We start from the raw sequence: 20,702 nt of genomic DNA, 5'->3' as shown, positions 1-20,702 counted from the left end.
CCAAAGAGTACTTTGCTTAGTGTTATTTTGTTTGGGGGAAAGTTTATGAAGAAGTATGGATAAACATGTATTTTAAGGGAGGAGAGCATTAGTAAAAAGTATTTAATGTAACATCAGTTGATGCTTTAAAACATTACTACTTTAAAACACAACCTATGTTGTTGTGTGGCAATGATGCATTTTGTAAAAACCTAATGAAATGTCAGAATAAGATTTATGCAATTATTACTAAACTAAAACAAGCTCATGAATTTAAAATGTATCCAACTTCCATTATACAAAAAAAATTGTAATGCAAAATACATGAATAAGATCATTCTTCAAGGCTTATACTTTCAAATGCCTCCCTTTTATCAAAATGCATAAAAAACTAGGGGAAATACTCTGTACAGAACAACATGAAATACACAAACTTTCCTAGAACTAGATCCTGCTGTAGCCAATTCTACCCCACTGGCTGTCTAGTTACCTCAATCTGAATAAGAAACGTTTTTAAATTTAACAAAGAACATCTGTTTTTCATTTGAGGTGCATTCAAGTGTTCATTAAAGTGTCCTAACTGCTCTTTTCTTTTTCTATTTCACAATGGCTTTCCTTTTAATACTATTGCAAGTTCAGCATGTGACTTAAAAAACCTCAGAGTCATTGTGGCATTTCCTTTGAAAAATGCCAGGAGAAACAAGAGAGAAAGCTGAAATCTCTAAGTTTAATAACATTTTATTACCATTCACCTTTTCCATACTTCCTAGGGGTGTTTATTTTCAACAATTATTCAAGTAGGCTTCATTGAACCTGAATACCCCGGAGGCCTTCACTCCTGTCTGCAGAGAGGCCCAGGAAAACAGATCTTGAAAGTGAGTTATTGGTATAAGCCTCCTCGATGGAAGTATTTGGTCACCTTCTATAGGAGGAAAAATCAGTTCAAAATAATTTAAATGTAATACCTCATATTGCTAAATTCATTAGAATATATAATTTATCCTGAGTCTTCGTTTTCCAAACATGACCTTTGTTTTCTTAAAAGCATCAAAATTAGCAAAGGAATTTGGATACTTCACTGAAGGAGTAGAAAATATTTTACAGATTTATAGTGCAGACCTATCAGATTTTAACCAATAAATTGCATCTAAATGTAACAAAAATCAGTTTCATTTTAATAAATGATAAAAGATGTCTAATCACTCACAAAATTAAGTTGATTTGAAAAAAATTATATTTTTTAAGAATGTTGCTAAATACACCGCTAAAATAAAAATCCTTGTATTTTAGATAATTTAGGTCAAATTATAATAATATACTACATTGGTAGACCTTGATAATAAGAGAAATGTAGAAGTATCTTGTGGCTGAAAAAGCAGCACAGAAATCAATTCCAGTATGAAAGATTTTTATCAAAACTCACTTACCTAACATGATGAATTGTTCAAATGTTACAGATAGAAAAACAAAGGCTTACTCACAGTAGGTGCTCAATAAATATTAGGTCCTCAAAAAATATGTATTAAATAGAGAGACAGAGGTGATGAGCCCAGAATCTGTCATTCTATTTCACATAAAAGGGACTTGTGTATTTCCAGGCAGCATTTCTTATTACCTACCTGATTTTGAATAAAGAGGACAGGTAGTACTATGATTATATTATTCCTGTTGATATAAAAGTTGAACTATAAATACAGCATTATTAAGCCTTGTCAAATGAAGTTTTTTGATCATTTGAACAAAAACTACCTGTAGCTTAACTTTGGCATTATGCTACAGGTCCTCTGTGAAAATTAGTTACGAAAGTAGGATCTTAGGAATAAGGCTATATACCAATCTACTTTAAAATGCAAGTAAATTAGTGCTAGTAAAAATAACTTACAAACACTTATCAAGCAAGGCTTTGTTAGTATATCCAGAGCCACTGTATACATTTGAAAGAAAGATATTTTATTTAAAATTTATTAGCCCTATAGTAAAAACTTTAATTCACAGGTTTCATCTTCTATGAAAAGTCCAGTAATAACTTGCCTTTATTAAAGACTTACGTGCCAACCACTCTGCTAAATCCTTTATGTGTAATATCTCATTTGATCTTTCCCATAACCACAAGGGAGGTATCATTAAGAAAAAAATAACCATTTTTATCTTCATGTTACAGTTGCAGAAGACTTATGTTCAGAGGAGGTAAATACACTACCCAGAGTCACACACAGCCAGTCAGTGGCAGAGCTGACATTTGAATTTACAATCTGTTAGCTATACTTGAGTGCAAAGATTATCCTGAGAATCCAGCAGGACAATAGAGTAAATTAGGAAAAGGAATCCTGAGGAACCAACATGAGAATCTTGAAAAAAAGAGGAGAGATAAGAGTAAGTTGGAAGTCATGAATTGATCACGTTTAGGACCGTGCCCTGCATCATTCCAAACTTCTGGTTTGGAATAAGAACATCCAGTTGAGTCATGTCTAGAAATAACCTGTGATAAATAATTGATTCCCTTATGGGAGGCTGGAGCCAGCCCATCTGGGATGTTGGCCAAGGGGTTTTATCCCTGAAACCAACTGGGGCGGGCGCTGTAAAGTTTCCCAAAGTAGCCAGAAATGAAGAAGCCAGAGGGTAAGAATGAAGTTGCTTTATGGTGCAAAGTCAAAAGCTACCTAAGTCAGTTTAAGACCAAAGCCAAAAGGTGATGTGGGAGAAGGTAAGGAGCAACTGAAACACAGGTAGTTGGAAATAAATTGGAAGACTCTAGAATGGAGAAAAAAAATACGGGGCCTAAGAACATGGAACAAGACAGCTTGACTTTCATTAAGTAAATAAGTCCTTTGTAGAGTCAAGGTAGACATCAAAAACTTTCTAGGATATAAGACAGATTTTTTTTAGTCTATATTTGACAGCTATAGATTTCCTAGACTGTGATGTCTTAAATAATCCTCTCCCTGGTATTAACTCAGATACTACAGAGGAAATCTATTAATACCTATTTGTTGAGTATAATCATGTTCTCAGTACTCTGTTAAGTGCAAAGAGAAAGAGAAAGGAAATAAGATATAGTCCTTGGTTCCCAGATTTATATCTGGTTAGGGGAGAAGAGTAATTTCCTTGCCTCCCTTCCTACAAGCTATATTCAGTGAGCATCTCTCTCACATGACCTATGGAAAAATCACATCAACTCACTTTGTTTTTTAAAATGTTTCTTGAATACAATACTTTCTTTTGCTTTCCTTACAAGCCTGGCCTAGGAATTCCTAATGTCACTCTTCTGTGGATGACTAACTCTGTGAAATACTTATGAGGCATTACTCTGCCCAGTCCCTGATACCCTCCCTCTTCAAAAAAAGAAAGACAAAAGAACATTTCCCAGGATTAGACAAGTATAGGAAACAGAGAATTGCTAGGGTCTTTAAAATATGCTAATTGACATTGTTCCTCCTCCAAGAAGACACTACCTACCAGTATTTCCTAAACTTCTTTAACCATGCCTCCCTTCTTTTTGAGGAAAGTCTTCTTTTAAGGAAACTCAAGATAAGACTTAGGGAAGTATTAGCCTGTGTTGCTGAAATAGACTCCACAGGGCATCCTCTTTACACAATCTCCTCCGCCCTCTAAGGCCACTCTATACATTGGTATCACATTGTTTTTCCAAAGGTATTACTTTGCATATTTCATCCACCTAATCATAATCTTCACAGGCTCCCCTATGTTTACTTTATGAAGCCTAAATTTGGCAATCTGTCAAGATGGGACCCCTCCATTTGGATAGCCTGATCTATTCATGCATCCTAGGTTAACCCAGTCTCCACCTTTCTGCTATTTATATTGCATGGAATACAAGTCTGACTACTCCACTAGTCTCAGTTACACAAGATTTTCAAGATTTTGCTTAACGATCACTGGAATGTCTCTTAGCTGCTTCCTTCTCTGAACTTTTTTTAATACTTATTTTGTGAACTGTATGTATTTCGCTTTCCTAAATAGACGACAAGCCCCTTATAGTTAAGAAGCATATATTCTGCTCTGTTTTTGCTTATTTGTATGCACAGAACCTAGAACAATGCTCTACACAATGATATAAAAGGTGACAATAAACAATTGCATTTTAGAATCTAAGCTTTGTTTGCCTAACCTCTGCCTAACAAGAAGACCAACTGCAGTTTGCTTTCAGAGCTGGTTCTTAAAAAGAAAAGGTATATGACTACTATATATCCTTTCTTCGAGAATGCTATATTAGTTAAATAGAACTAGTGTGGCTTTCTTTAAGAGTGCTATATTAGTTAGCCAGGACGGCTTAAACAACAGAAATTTGTTTCTCACAGTTCCGAAGGCTTCAAGTCCAAGATCAAGGCATCTTTGGTTTCTTCTGGAGCCTCTCTCCTTGGCTTACAGATGGTCGCCTTCCCCATGTCCTCACATTGTCTTTCCTCTGTGCTTGGGCATGATTGTGTCCTAATCTTCTCTTTTTATGAGGACACAGTTATGTCGGATCAGGGCTCACCCATATGACCTAATTTTACCTTAAACATCTCTTTAAAGAATCTCTTTTCAAATACAGTTGTATTCTGAAGTACTGAGGAGGGGAGGGCTTCAATATATCAGTTTGGGGGAGAATACAATGCAGCCCTAACAGACGCCTTTGAGTAAATTATTCAAATGAGTGGAACCAACAAGACTGATGGACTAAACAAAGATCAAAAGAAGACAATGAGACATTGTACAAACCACCATGGTACTATTCCAAGTTTCCATTTTAAGTTGCTGTAGATGCTTTTTAACTTATATAATTCTTTACTCTGGAATATTGACTGCTACCTGGTAATAAAGCTTTTAAAACTAGAAGTGCATACCTTCTCTGTTTTAGGAAGCATATGAAACAAAGGTTTAAAGAGACAGGCTACTACTAGGATGCCTCAGCCATGTGGTCAAATACGAAACTGCCCACACTCAGGAACCCTACACAGATGACAAACACCTTTAGTCCCAACTACTATAGCTTCTGGAAGTACGAAAGGTATACATTTACAATTTTTTCCTTAGAACTTAACATTTTCACAGATCTCTGGCCTCTAGAAAATAACAGTGTATTGCACATAGGAAAAGGTAAGGAGAAAGATTTGAAAAGAAAATGAATATAAACATTTCAAGACTTTCTCATTTCTTTTAGGATGTCAGAATATTTCAGTATCAGGAATTTGCTAAAGATAATAATATACTCTCATATCACATGAATGGTTTTAAATTAAACAGACATAAATTCTGCTCTCACGGAGCTTACATTCAAAAGAAACGAGGAAAATATTCAGTCCATTATATGACAATCAGCACAATAGAAACCATACTTTCCCAGGGGAGCTTAGTGAGCTGCAATTTAAATAGTGGCTCAGGCAAATTAAGTCTTATCAAGGAAGCACTAAGTTAGCAAAGACCAGAAACAGGCAACAGAACAATTCATGGAGATTTCAGGGAGAAAGAACATTGTAAGTGCAGGAGCGGCAATAGCAAAGGTCTTGAGTGGGGGTGCGACTGGTGGTCTGAGAACAGGAGAGAGGCCAACCTGTCTGAAGCAGGGTTGGAGAGGGGCGAAGAGGAGGAGGTGATTGCTGAGGTCGCAGGGGCCAGATCATTCAGCATCTTGAAGGCCACTGGCTGTTACCTGAGTGACAAGTGAGAAGTCATGGAGGGTTCTGAGCAGAGGAGTGACAAGATCTGACTTGTATTTTAGTGGAAATATTTCTGGCTGTAGACATTCAGCTAAAGCAGATGGAGCAGGCAGTTAAGAGACTACTTCAATAGCTCAGTTGAAGAATGACAGTGGCTTGCACCAGAGTTGCAGCAGTGGAGTTCTTGAGAGTGGCCAATTCATGACGTGTTTTGTGGGTAGACCCAACTGATTTTGCTAATGGATTGGATGTGAGGTGTGAAAGGAGAAGCAGAATTAAAGATAACTCTAAGATTCTGTTTGCCTGATCATCTGAAGGATGAAGTTATTACTAAAGGCATATTTAAATATTTACATGCTGGTTACCTACCCTTGATGAGACTAATAACTTTCTAGATATTATTTTAGTTGCAAGTTGAAATGTTAAGAAATGACATGCTTCAGTATCCAGCACACAATTTCACACATATAGGGATGTCAATGTTTCCTTCATAAAAGCAATGATGAAATATATGTAACTGACAGAATAAAGTATCTCAGTTTTCTGTAAACCTATCACCAGGACATTCTTTACACATTACCTCGGTGATAAAAGGATTGTTGAAGAAGGAAAGTTTTATACAATTAGATAAGCTGTGGCATTAATTTAACTCTGCAAAGCTATTGACATTGGTTTGCTTGATAAAAAACAAGAAAAATAAGAGGCTTCTTGTAAAAAAAAATTAGACGTTACATAGAAGGCAGAAGTCTCCCAAGGAAACAAGGTCCTTCAAAAGTATGAGTGAAATACCTCACCAGGAATGTCATACATTTTAATTGTAAAGTTGTTCAGCTTCTACCTAACCACACAGGCAGATGTGAATTGGTTATTGGTAGTTAGGGATAAATAAATTTATAGTTAGGGATAGGTGATTCAAAAGGTTTTTACTGAATCTGAATAATAAAACAAAATAAAAGATCTAAGTGTAATTTTAGAAAAAGTGTGTGTTCAATTAAAAGCTAAAATGCCTCCCTACTTATGGGAGGGAATACAAGTTTCCTTACAGCAATTTCACCAAACCAAGCACCAATTTATGTAAAACAAAAAAACTCTGTGTGCACTCACACACATATATACGTGCATACACAAATATACTATGTATATATATGTACACACACACACATACACACATATTGCACACACCCACATGGCTTCCTTTTATAGACTCATAAAAAAATTCACTGTTCTGAAAATGGGCAAATGCATCTTTTAAGTAAGTAAAGTCAGTTTCTCCAGATTTATGCTTTCTATCTATCCAACTCCTATCCATCATTCAAGGTTCTAGGAAACCTTCTTAGATTTCTCCAGCCCACGGTGGTTCTTTCTCTGGACTCACTCCATTTATTATGATTATACTCACATGACCCATAATCACAGCTGCCCCATGGAATCTCTTACACTGCAATACTAAACTTATAATCTGCTTTTATTGTTTGTCATGATGATGTTTAACCTTTGCTACCAAAGTGAACTGTGAGCTTCTTGAGGGCAGAGCTAACATATAGTGATATAGGGGTATCATAATGTTTTATTGAATAAGTACACTGATTCATATATAAATATATTTATTTTTCCTTTTAATTATTAAAATTATCTACTGACATATAAACTAAATGGAAGTGAGCTCTAAAATAAAGGTTTCTCTTTGGGATAAAAATAGATATGGAAATGATCTTACCACTTAATTAAGAATTCTGGGTTTGGGGGAAGAGGGGATATTAAGATAAAGCAGAAGGCTGTTTATAGACCTTTTTCTACTTTTCCTTAACCATGTCTATGGTATTTCCCATGCTGCTTAAATCTCAAACATATGAAACTCTATATACGCATAATTTAAAAGAATATAGTTAGTGTTACCCTATAAAGGGGATCTACACAATTTCACAGAGAGGCTCTCTACCCTCTATTAACTCCCAAGAAAATGTCCTGATCCAGAGCCTTCTCTTGGCAATATTCAACCCACTTCAACGTTGCATGGATTCAAATATACTAAGAGTCTGATAAGGATGGTGGTCTACAATGCCAATTTTGGTAATCTCTCTCCACTCCATTGTTATGAGGTTCCATTAAACTTGAACATGATGAATTTTAAAGGATTTAAATACACAAATGTATTTCTCCTCTATCACCAATATCATTTTAATTTTGGTCCTTTAAATATTTTGCTACATATTGTCAAGAATACTGACATTCAATGATGCAGTTTAAAATTATAGCACAATGAACCTATAGCGCTACAGGAATCTTTTTGAAGAACAATGGAAAGGCCTCAATATTCCAAAGTCTGAACAATAGAACCTAAGCATCTTAAATGATATGACATAATGTACATAAAAGTCACCTATAAACTATAAAACTCTATTAAAATGCAAAATCAGACAGCACATCCCATTGACTACCCAATGCAAGATTCACATTCCATTTATGTGTATTTACAGTAAGTAAAACTAAAAAAAATTGGTTCAAATAACCCATTCCAAGGAACATACCCTAAGAGAGAACCATTATTTACTTGCCTGATGTATATATGGTATACTTATACCATGACATTGCCTTTCCGCAATAGTACCATTTAGTACAAACAGAGAAATAATCTGTTTAGCTGTATAATCAGAAAGGCTGCACACAATAAAAGAAAGCATTCTGGTTTTTAAATGAATAAAAATTGATTGTGTCCCTATAAAAACTAAATTGGCAGAGTGTTAACTGCATTTCACATAAACATCTGCAGCGGACTGTGCCTCTCCGCTGTGCTGTAATGCAATATAGGACACTTAGGAATAAATGCATCCTCCAGATGAGTTCAGAGAGATTTTCTAAAAGCGCCTGATGAGATTGTAAAAATCGGATTAGTCAGAACTGCTAATGACACTTAAAACAAAGAGAAATCTTTAAACAAAATTATTTTGCACTTCTTCTCTCCTGATAAATTATATGCAAATTAGTGTTGATTGAAAAATGTTTGCCTGGAAGGTAAATTCACACTAATAAAGGAAAGGTCATCCTGCTTCAAGCACAATGTCTCTCATTAGGGGGACTTTAAAATGAATGATGTTATTTCCTTTTTGTAAACTATTTCAATAAACAGTTTGATGATGCTAGAGACATTTATATTTCATCTTTACTGCATTCCTGGGTATTATAATTTTAACTAGGACATGCATGATTTTATATTATTCTTAGTTCCAAGTGTGTGTGTGTGTATATTATTCTTAGTTCCAGGTGTGTGTGTGGATATATATATATCCATCTTGTTTATATATATATATATATTTATCTTTTATAGATATACATAGTGTGCTTACATATAACTATCTGTACAAAAGTATGTGTATATATTAAGCCACCAAATTTTTCATTTTTTGTCCATTAGCTTGAAGAAAAGCTGTTATTTAAGTCAGAATTTCTTTTATTTTTCAACAGTTTCACTCTTGGCACAATTTTAAAAAAATTGATTCGTGGCAGATTCAAGTAATTATTTTCGTTATTTATCTCCTCTGCTGAAAAATCAATGTACTGTGTTAGAAAGAGCAGAGTTCAAATTCTAGTTTTTCCTAATGTCCTCTTTATGACCAGGAACCCAAGGATCAGCCTCGGTTTTGTCCATCTCTTAAATGTGTCAGGTTACACATAGCTCTTAGGTTTTCTGTGGGATTAAATAATGTCATATGCATTATTTGACATGTACAGAGCTTAATATTGTATAGACATTTCATCTGGTATATTATTATTATTACTTTATAAAAGAAATTTAACGTTAAGGTAAATCATGCTTTAAAATAGAGATGCTGAGCATATTTAGAAGACAAACAAATTAAACTAGTCCAGTTTAACAAAAGCCCAATAAATTTTATTGGCAAGTTAGTGAAAAATGAGGTAAAATTATATATATACACCACCTAGTCCACAGGGCTAGAAAATGGAAATTGAATGACTGTTGACAAACTGTACCAGATGATCTGAAGAGACTACATATTGAAAAAATAATGACAAAGGAGTTCTATACCAAGAGACAAGCAGTTGGAAAAACAACTTTTGATAGATAATAAAACCAAGAGGAATATGACATTCAATTTGATAATCAAGGTATTAAAGAATGATTACTTGGGGATATTTAAAATTTATGGCACATTAAAAATATTTAGATCAGGGATCTGAAAGAATCTTGACAAAACATCTATTCTGAATGGGTCATGCATGAAAAGTTCTAGAAACCACTGAAAACTTCTTCGAGTACTCCAGGACATCAAGAAGTGACCTCCCAAATCTCCAAGGACTTATAAGTCCTAGATGATTTCCTTACCATCTTGCTAATTCTCACCCAAAAACAATAAACAGAAATAGAACAAATTGCCTTTAATTTATATTTTCTTTCCCAAGAGCAAGAGAATTTTGCAATTACTCTGATGTGCTAAGAATGACCTTTCGAAGACAAGAAAACAAATACATTGAATGCAGAATGATAACCAACTAACTTGATCACAATGAAATGGTCTTCAGTGAATTAATTATTGTATGCAATACATTTATATATAATAAATAACCTAAATAAATAATGAAGTAAATAAATTCAAATACCTACTACCCTATACATAACATTGTGCTAGACACTGAAGAAAGGCACAAGCTACAATTCTTGTCCCTAAGGATCATAATATTTCATGGAAGAATTACAGATACTTTAAATATTTAATAAGATTACACTGAGTGGTACAGGCAGAAAGGGCTGTCAGGGTTGACCAGTGCAGACGAAATGATAGGTGATGCCTTCATGAAACATGTGAGGGTTACAGTGATGCCTGGAATGTGGAGAGTGTGTGCAGATGGAGAGAAAGGAAGGAGCATCCAAGTGGAGAGCCCCAGAGAAGCTGGAGTAACCATGGCACATACAAGAACCCCACTGAGACCAGCAATGCTACAGTGAAAAGCTCCAGGAAGACAGAGAAGATCAGAAGATAGATCTCTAGCTGCTGCTCAGATGGCAAGGTGGCAAAACTTCCAGGTGCCAAATCTGTGTATGGAGGTTTTGAGAATGTCTTTGTGGATCTGACAGGTCATAGCAGTTCATAGATCTGGTATCTGGAAGAAAAATCCTGAGATAAGAATTGGCCAGAGCAGGCAGCAAGTGCAACTCAAGCAGTCAGGTTACACCAGAACTTGAGCAGCCAGGATACCTACCATCAGGTAGCAAGGACCAAGCCAAGCAGGGACCCAATATGAGGTCAGAGATTTTGATATGGGGGGCTCTATTCAGTCACTGAACCACTGAGGCCAGTAAAGGCCCAGATGATTCTGTAAAGCTGAATCTCAGAAAGGTTAACATATTTTTTCCTGCTTACAAGATGAGGTGGCACTAAAGCTGGGACTAGAGCCCAAAATGCTTGAACACCTAGCCATAACTCTTACTCAGTACCATCTATCAAGTTCCCTGATCCATTGTAATTTGCTGCTTGACTCATTGAGTTTGTTTGGTTTCCAATGGGAAGGATTGTAATCAGGTAGTTCCCCAGTCACTATAAGTTGGAGGTTGGGGGTGGTAGTAAAGGGGGTATGGAAAGAAACTTGGGAGTTGCAGTTATAAGCTGGGGTTTGACCGTTATGTACCAGTTGGGATGTTGTGCAATCAGCTGGTGTCCCAGGAAACACCCCGAGAACTGTTAAATGTCTGAGCATGATTCTGGGACCTGTACTTCAGGGTAGATTCACATTTTCCAATTAATTCATTCAATAAACACTCATTAGCCTCCTCCATAATTTCTGCCATTCATGGCATTATTTGGCTTACCATTCATTCTGGTGTTAGCAGCATGGAAGTAGAGTTGTAAAGCTTAATGGCCTGGGTCAATCCTTCTCCTAATGATATTAACTCAGTTGCAAGACTACTCATTCATTCATTCCACAAACATTTGCCAAGCACCTACAGGTACTAAAGGAAGTATGGTGAGTAGAGTTGTGCTTAATGAGCAGTCAGACTCTCAATTCCTCTACTCAATTAGTGCAATGGTATTTAGAAGTGGGGTATTTGGGAAGTAATTAGATTAGGTCATGAGGTCAGGGCCCTCATTATGGAATTAATTTGCTTATAAAAAAGAAAAAGAGACATGAGATATTTCTCTTTCTGGAAGCGCACACCTAGGAAAGGCCATGGGAGGATAAAGTGAGAAGACAGCTATCTACAAGCACAGAAGCAGGCCCTCACCAGAAGCCAATCTGCCTACACCTTGATCTTGAACTTGCCAGCTTCCAGCACTGTCAGAAATAAATTTCTGCTGTTTAAGCCACCTAGTTTATGGTATTTTGTTATAATAGCCTAAGCAGACTAAGATAATATCCCATCTATAAGTTGTGAATAAGGACAAAATTAGATAAACTAATAGTTAATAGTTATTTAGTTCTTAGTATAAGTAAGGCAATGCACTAAACTCTTCACCCATAGCATCTATTTTAATTCTTCCAATAGTTCTCTGAGGACTGGACTGAACCCTTAATCACTGGGTACTGTGGGAAATGGATCTTTTCTTTTGAAGACATTTGAATCTGTAGGCAAGTGAACTGCTTCTTAGAAAACAAGATTCCCAGATAATGGAATCTTATTTTCTTGTTTGTACATGCTATCATAACATTTATGCATGTGCCCTTCTCCAAGTTGAACCAGAAAGTATCTCAGCCTGTAACTCAGAAATCCATAAGCTGTAGGCAGTTTCTGATTCTGCCTCTTTATCTCAGGATGACTATAATATAATGTGGATCAATTAACAGACAGTTATATTGATTCTGAAAGTCAAATTTTTTTCTGGCATCCATCAAAACTTCTGCATTTGCAGATTCTCTATGTTATATTGAGCATGAACTTAGGTATTACGGCAGGTACTTTGCTATGGGTTTCATATGCATTAACTCAATTAGTCTTTATAATATTACTATGTGTTGATGTTACTACCATCACGATTTACAAACAAGCAAACTGAGATTCTTGAGCTTACTTGACCAAAATCACAGAGTTAATACACAGAGTGGGAACATGTGTCCCCTATTTATCATGTCCTGGTCAATACTGAAGTCATAATACTTTATCTCTGAAATACTTTTATTTATGTGTATTACAGGTCACTTTTTATTTTCCCATTATTTACACTCATAACAAAATGAGAACCATTACAGGGGATTCTATTACATACTCTCAACTAATGAGAATTAATACACCATACAGCAAATATTACCAACAAACTGGCTATCAACAAGACTATTTTAGAAGAACTACTTATAGTAGAATCTGCCACCCACACAGAAAAAACAACAAAAGAATGTCATGGCTAGGTATTAAAACACCTTTGAGAAAATGGTCCAGGATAGAAAGATAATGATGAATAACCCAGCATCCCTCCACCCCAATATCCCAATATTATGTGGACTGGGATGATTGGTCAATGTTCTACAATGTCTAGCTGGAAAAAAATCTATGGCAGAGATAGATTGAGATTTCAAGGATTTGAAGAAAATTGATTTTTTTTTTTTTTTTTTGGATAGTCTTGCTCTGTTGCCCAGGCTGGAGTGCAGTGGCACAATCTTGACTCACTGCAACCTCTGCCTCCCCGATTCAAGCAATTCTCATGCCTTAGCCACCCGGGTAAAGCACGTGCCATCATGCCTGGCTAACTTTTGTATTTTCAGTAGAGACAGGGTTTTGTCATGTTGGAAAGGCTGGTCTTGAATGCCTGGCCTCAAGCGATCCACCCTCCTTGGCCTCCCAAAGTGCTGGGATTACAGGCAGAATTATTTTTAATACCTAATCTGCATCTGCAAGAGGACAATGACTATACACAGGCCTCTATAACACTGATTCAAAGAAAACTCACATTTCCAAGAATAATTCTCTCACACCCACTCCCCATGTTACACTGGCCTTGCATATTTAGTGTTTGCCCTGACATGCCACTGAATGATATTACTATAAGCCCAGCTGAGTCCACCCTTAAAGCCTCCAAGTTCTGATACCCTTGGTAGAAGATATTTTAACATCTAATTTAAGTTTTGCCCTTATGCAAAACAGAATTTTAAAGAACATCAGGAAAGCTAAAGTGTCAGTGAGCAAGCAGACAGCTTTCTAAAGCATTTCTACAAACACCAATGAACTTAACCATTTGTTTTCTATAGAAAGGCCAGACACACAGTAATTTGAGTTCCAAAGCTTCTGTGATCTGGATTCCTGCATATGTGACACCACTGTTTCCTATAAAGATCTAGCGACTGAGTGAATGGTTGGTTTGCTATAGGCATTTGTTCCTAAGAAGAAGTATAAATCATATTTGTGTTTATTCTACACCTATGTGCAGATAACCTCTATCAAATAAATTTACTGCAACTTAGGTGACCTGTGTACGTAAAATGAGTTCTTCTTAAAGCTGGAAAACAAGACCCAATATTCCTTTCTAACAAAGCAAAAATAGTTCATGACCAGGATAAGTCAGGACTGAATCTTAACGTGAGTAAAAGTGGGCACTCACTCTTCTAAGGAAAGACATGTGGGGACACGGATATAGAAAAGACAGCCCCAAGAAGACTCATTCTAGGGCTTTCAGAAAGTGGAATCACAAATGAAGTTATTGTTTGGCAGGAACAGAACACAAGACCATAGATTGAAAGGGGGCAGAAATGGTGACCTAGAAAGGTGTTAAGTGGATAGATTTTGGCACTAAAAATGTAGCACACAGTATTGAAGATTTAGTCAACTAAGTGAAATTAAAATGTAAGGACAGGAGGTGCTGCCACTCAGGCCTGATCTTAGGTTGGAACGATTTGGTACCAGGACAAGAGGAGCACTAAGTTGGTACTGAGTGACTGGGCATCTGTATATGCTTCTTGCATACAGCAGGTATTTGATACAGCACCAGACCTACACGAGGGGTTAGAATTAGCCAGAATTTTAAATCTGAACTTATAAATGTATAGAGGGACTATACCCCTAACCATTGATGTTGGATTTGAACTGTCTACACCATCAACCAGATTTCACTTTGTGGGAGGTAGTGATATTAAAACTATCTTTAGAAAAATATTCCTCAAGATGGCCATTACCAACCTATTTGTGGAAACTATGCACTTTTAAATGCAATCCTAAAATGTAATATTTTTTTCCAACAGCTAGAGACGTTAATTCAAACCATGTGTGAAATTGGAGAGAAGTGGAACTCAAATCAGACCCTATCAAAAAACCCTCCGAGTTTTCACAAGATAATTTGCCCAATTTTTTTACATTGCCACTAGTAGAATACCTTTTGTATTGCTTTATGTTATGTAATGTTATGTTATTTTTCAGTGTGTATGTGTGCTTTGAGAAATTTTGAATCTGCTTCTAGAGTTTAGCTGAGTTCAGCTGTTAAAAATTTACCTTCACCATCTATCCCCGTTCATTTTAAAACTCCCATTCCATATTACCTCTTTTACTACTATTACTATACTGAATGACTTTTGCTAGCAAAGAGATTGGATTTTATACTTTCACTAGTGATTTAATAGAAGTTGAAATTGGTAGCTGAAGTGGAGGCTTTAGAGTAACAGATAATCAAAGACTATCCAATAATTATTTTATTATTTTAATTAGAAACGATCGGTTAAGTAAAATGCAAAAGTAGACTTACCCTTAGTCTATGCTGAAGACAAAATAACATTTTTGTCTGGCTTGATACCTCATGACAGTAAGAAGGTAAGCAATAGGAACTGATTTTTTTTAAGTAATGTTATTAATAGTATTTAGGATCTCACTTCCTAGATGTGTATTTCATATTGGGGCTTTGATTTGTGTTGTCTTCACACATCATTCTAAACTTTTTTTTTTTTTGAGACGGAGTCTCACTCTGTCGCCCAGGCTGGAGTGCAGTGGCTCGATCTCAGCTCACTGCAAGCTCCGCCTCCCAGGTTCACACCATTCTTCTGCCTCAGCCTCCCGAGTAGCTGGGACTACAGGCACCTGCCACCACGCCCAGCTAATTTTTTGTATTTTTAGTAGAGTTGGGGTTTCACCATGTTAGCCAGGATGGTCTCGATCTCCTGACCTCGTGATCCGCCCATGTCAGCCTCCCAAAGTGCTGGGATTACAGGCGTAAGCCACTGCACCTGGCCCATTCTAAACTTTTTATAAATTAACAAAGGTATGAGTTATACAGGACTTCATCTTACATCATAACCTCCTTTCTACTCTCATTTTGCTCACTTCTTCTCTAGAATAATAAATTAGGAGACTACAATTGATTGAAACAAAGAAGCCTGAACTATACCAGTTTCAGACATAAGGACTTGGTAAATATATATATTTTTAAAACATTTGGCTTTACTTCTGAAAAGTCTTCAGACCTGCATGAAACATTTAAATACATATTTTGCAATATTATTTATTAAACATTCACATGCCCTCAAGTTCAAATAATTTTTAAAACACCCTTGATATGCTTTGGTTGTGTTCCCACCCCAATCTCATCTTGAATTGTAATCTCCATAATCCCCAGGTGTTCAGGGCGGGTCCTGGTAGGAGGTAATTGGATCATGGGAGTGGTTTCCCCCACGCTGTTCTCATGATAGTGAGTGAGTGCTCATGAGGCCTAATGGTTTTATGAGTGTTTGACAGTTCCTCCTTCACAGGCTCACACTCTCTCCTGCTGCCTTGTGAAGAAAGTGACTGCTTCCCCTCTGCCATGTAAGTTTCCTGAGCCCCATCCCCCGGCAGCCATGCAGAACTTGAGTCAATTAAATCTCCTCTGTTTAAAATTACCCAGTCCTGAGTAGTATCTTTATAGCAGTGTGAAAACCGACTATTACAACCATAATATCCACTACCTCAAGAAAATCCACAATTGAAACACATGATGATAAAATTTTTCTCTGTATTTCCTGTTAAGCTGCAAATTTCAATAAGAAGACAAATGAACAGCAATTCACAGTCAGCAAAGATGTTAAAAACCATCTTTTGAATTATTGCAACAGCTGCTATTTTTAGGATTGGTAGTTATTTCTGGTTGCACCTCTGCAACTCAGATCTGCCTGTCTTTGGCCATTAGGTTCAGAGTGAACCATTGCAGTTACGACTGATCTTAGCATTACTTTCTATTTGCCTGAGACTTTCAGAAGTTGAAAGCAATGCTAAAATATTTCACATTATACTTTACTAGGTCTTTATAAAATGCTTCTGCCCATATTACTTGTGGTTTATCTTAAAGTAGCAGCTTAGTTATCCTGCAATCTCAATTAACAGGCACTGAGTAACCACTATATGTCCAGCAAAACTAAAAAAATGCCAAGTAGCTCCTACATTGCTTTGAAGTTAGCAGAACTGTCATGCTCTGAAACCTCTATTGATAATTTTTACACACACACACATCACACAGCACATAAAATCATGAGGGCCCACTTTTATGCCCTTCCTCCATCAAAAAAAGTACAATAACCTCTTTTTTTTTTTTTTTTTTTACTGTGGTGGGTATTTCTTTTTTTTTTTTTTTTTTTTTATTATATCTTTAAGTTCTAGGTGTACGATGTCATAACGTGTCAGGTTTGTTACATATGTATACTTGTGCCATGTGGTGTGCTGCACCCATTCAACTCGCAGCCCATCATTCTCATTTAGATCATGTATAACTCCCATGGCAATCCCTCCCCCCTCCCCCTCCCGCATGATAAGGCCCAGTGTGTGGATGTTCCTCCTTCCCGAGTCCAGTGATCTCATTGTTCAATTCCCACTATTGATGTGAGAACAATGGCGTCTGTCCTTTGGAATAGTTGCCTAAGAATGATGGTTTCCAGGCTGCATCCATGTCCTACAAAGGACGTAAACTCATCCTTTTTTAATTGGGCCTTGCATAGTGTTCCATGGTGTACTAGTGTCCACATTTTCTTAATCCAGTCTGTCACACATGGACATTTGGTTGATTCCAAGTCTTTGCTATTGTGAAATAGTTGGCCGCAATAAACATACGGTGCATGTGTGCTTTGTAGTTAGAATAATTTATAATCCTTTGGGTATAACCCAGTAGTGGGATGGCTGGGTCATATGATACATCTAGTTCTAGTATTCTTGCGAGGAATGTGCCATACGTTTTCCATAATGGTTGACCAGTTTAGCAATCCCTGCCAACAGTGTAAAAGTGTTCTATTTCTCCAGCATCCTCTCCAACATCTGTTGTTTCCTGACTTTTAATGAGTGCCGTTACGGTGTGAGATGGTATCTCATTGTGGTTTTGATTTGCATTTCTCTGATGGCGAGTGATGATGAGCATTTTTTCATGTGTCTGTTGGACAATAACCCTCTTTATCTTTTATCACTCATCCCAGGCCTTCCTCCTCTTTTGGGTCCTCAGCTTTCTCAACTTTTAATCAATCCGAACACATCTTGCCTTAGACTTCTACTAAATGGCTACCTATCACCACTCCTAATCTATTTTTTTTAAAGTCTGAAATATAGGCATTGGTAAAGTCTGCAAAAGGCCAGAACTACCACTTCAAAAGCCTTCTCCATGTATGCTCCAGGAATCTCAGATATCTCATCTTTTCACTAGTGCTACTTACTTCACAATGACTGACATTACCACACAGTAGAACAGCATTTATTCTAAACCATACCTAGTTGTTTGCACCTCTAAGCTTTTCAGATTGATCTGTTTTGTGCAGTTCATATTTATTTTTAAAGTTCTATCTAATTGTATTGATTTAAGTTGTGATAATTCATCACCACTGAATGCTAATACAGGCATATTTCAGAAATAGTGAAAATTTGATTCCAGATCACAGCAATTAATGTGAATATTGCAATAAAGCAAGTCACACAAATTTTTTTGTTTCCCAGTGCTTATAAAAGTTAACACCATAGTCTATTAAATTTGTAAAAGCATTATGTCTAATAACACAGTGGACATACCTCAATTAAAAATACTTTATTTCTAAAAAGTGCAAATAATTATCTGATCATTCAGCAAGTCTTTTGGTTGTGAAAATTCCTGCCTCAATGTTGATGGCTACTGACTGAGCAGGATGGAGGTTGCTGAAGGTTGGGGTGGCTGTGGCAATTCCTTAAAATAAGACAACAATAAAGTTTGCCACATCAATTGATCAATTGACTCTTCCTTTCAAAAATATTTCTCTGTAGCATGGAATGCAAAACCATTTAAGAGTTTTTTTTTTTTTTTTTTTTTAGAAATGGAGTATTACTCTGTTGCCCAGACTGGAGTGCAGTGGTGCGATCTTGGCTCACTGCAACCTACACCTTCCAGGTTCAAACAATTCTCCTGCCTCAGCCTGCCGAGTAGCTGGGACTACAGGCGCATGCCACCATGCCCGGCTAATTTTTTGTGTTTAAGAGCCTTTCATGCACAGTAGGACTTCTCGCAAAATTAAAGACAATCTTCTCAAATCCTGCCTCTGTTTTCTCAACTAAGCTGATGTAATATTCTAAGTACTTTGCTGTCATTTCAATAATGTTCATGGCATCTTCAGTAGGAGTGGATTCCGTCTCAAGAAACTACTTTCTTGGTTCATCCAAAGGAAACAGCTCCTCATCTGTTCAAATTTTATCATAAGATTGTAGCAACTCAGTCACATCTTGAGGATCCACTCTAATTCTACTTCTCTTACTATTTCCACCACATTAGCAGTTACTTTCTCCACTGAAGCCTTGAACTCCTCCAGCTTACCCATGTAGGGCTGGAATCAGCTTTTTCCAAACTCCTGTTAATGTTTATAGCTTGATCTCCTAGGAATCACAAATGTTCTTAATGGCATCTAGAACAGTGAATGCTGTCCAGACGGTTTTCAATGTACTTTCCCTAGATCCATCAGAGGAATCATTATCCGTGGCAGCTAAAGCCTTATGAAAAATAGTTTTTAAACATTTTTTCCAAGATATTTAATCAAGTTACTTACAATGTTCACATTCCTGAGTATACTCCATTGAGGTGACATCATTTGTTTCGGAATTTTTCTACATTCAGCTTAAAAAGTGTTTCCTTTCCCAAGAAACTGAACTTTTCTGTCAAATGCACATGATCAAATAGGAGAACTAGGTTCATAAAATGGATTCATTGCAAACTTTATGTGTAAATGCTAAACATCAGTAAAGTAGTTCTTTATTCCATCTTCTTGCCTTATGTCATGAAGCATAATTAAAAATGTTACGTGCCCTGGAGTTACGAATGCCGACAGAAAACACTTGTTGCACTTGTCCACAGTTTTCAAGTACATGTTCTTCGACACCCACATGTTATCTATGGGGTTGCAAACAGCATGAGCTATGAGTAACGGATGGTTGTCTTTGGATTCTACTTCCCCAGCTGGGAAAAAAACTCCATTTCAAAAACTGGATTATCATGGTGGCTAACAATTACAAAGTGGAAGCTTCCAGACATTGTCTTCAATATATGGCTCCTGCAGTGAGACAACATTGTAACAAAATCAGTTCCCACAACTGAAACTGACACTTGGTGCATTCAGCCAATAACAAGACTTGAAAGTTGAAATTACTCCTTGATCCATGGGCTGCAGAATGGAAACTGTGTTGGCAGGCATGAAAACAACAGTAATCCCCTTGTACATCTCCACCAGAGCTCTTGAATGATTAGGAGCATTTCAATGAAGAGTAATTTTTGTTTTAGAAAAAGGGAATCTTTTTTCCTGAGCAGTAGGTCTCAACACTGGGCTTAAAATATTTAATAAACCATGCTGTAGACAGGTGTTTTATCATCTAGGCTTTATTATTTCATTTATAGAAAGCACAGGCAGAGCAGATTTAGCGTCATCCTTGAGAGCCCTGAGATTTTCAGAATGGGAAAGAACAATGGATTCAACTTAAACTCACTGGCTGCATCAGCCCCTAATGAGAGAGTCAGCCTGACCTTTGAAGCTTTGAAACCAGACATTGACTTCTCTTTAGCTGTGAAAGTCCTGGATGGTATCTTCTTCCACAGGAAGACTTTTGTTTATATTGAAACTCTGTTGTTTAGCGTAGGCACCTTCATCAATGATCTTAGCTACATCTTCTGGAAA

At 36.7% G+C, this 20,702-nt stretch overlaps 1 pseudogene; it reads right to left on the bottom strand.

The window, feature by feature from the left end:
* Positions 1 to 19,652: 19,652 nt before the first annotated feature.
* LOC108530063 (trafficking protein particle complex subunit 2-like) lies at positions 19,653 to 20,065 on the bottom strand (annotated as a pseudogene).
* Between the last annotated feature and the right edge of the window lie 637 nt (positions 20,066 to 20,702).

This window comes from Rhinopithecus bieti, unplaced genomic scaffold (genome assembly GCF_001698545.2).
Source record: "Rhinopithecus bieti isolate Rb0 unplaced genomic scaffold, ASM169854v2 scaffold_6536, whole genome shotgun sequence".
Classification (NCBI taxonomy): domain Eukaryota; kingdom Metazoa; phylum Chordata; class Mammalia; order Primates; family Cercopithecidae; genus Rhinopithecus; species Rhinopithecus bieti.
This window is presented reverse-complemented; position numbering and strand designations above follow the sequence as displayed.